Here is a 403-nt window from a genome sequence, read left to right as displayed (position 1 = left end):
CTTCAGCATTTACATCTGCAGCGTGCAGCGTCGTCAGCTCGCGGCTGGCGTGCCAGCACCGGACACGTCCCGGTCCGGTGACGGGGCGGGCGGGACGTCAGCGGGCACCCGGCCCGGCCGATCGACCACACCGTCAGCCGCCCTTTGATTCGGCCGGAACGGCCGCGCCAGCGCTGACGTGAGCATAAAATTCCGTCAGATGGCATGACAGATGAGGCGGGCGGAAAATTGTGTCAGATGGCGTGACAGGGCCGCCGGAGCCACGTGGGCCGGCGATATATACAGCGATTCTGCGGATGCCTCGCCAGCCGAGAGTTGGCAGCGCTGAGTGACTAGGGCCGCCCCGCTCGGTGTGGGCGCTCGATTACAGGACAGGTCCAATGTGGCAATCGAAGGACGACGC

The sequence above is a fragment of the Pollicipes pollicipes genome, unplaced genomic scaffold (genome assembly GCF_011947565.3).
Source record: "Pollicipes pollicipes isolate AB1234 unplaced genomic scaffold, Ppol_2.1 Scaffold_4881;HRSCAF=5763_pilon_pilon_pilon, whole genome shotgun sequence".
NCBI classification, from domain to species: Eukaryota; Metazoa; Arthropoda; class Thecostraca; order Pollicipedomorpha; family Pollicipedidae; genus Pollicipes; species Pollicipes pollicipes.
This window is presented reverse-complemented; position numbering follows the sequence as displayed.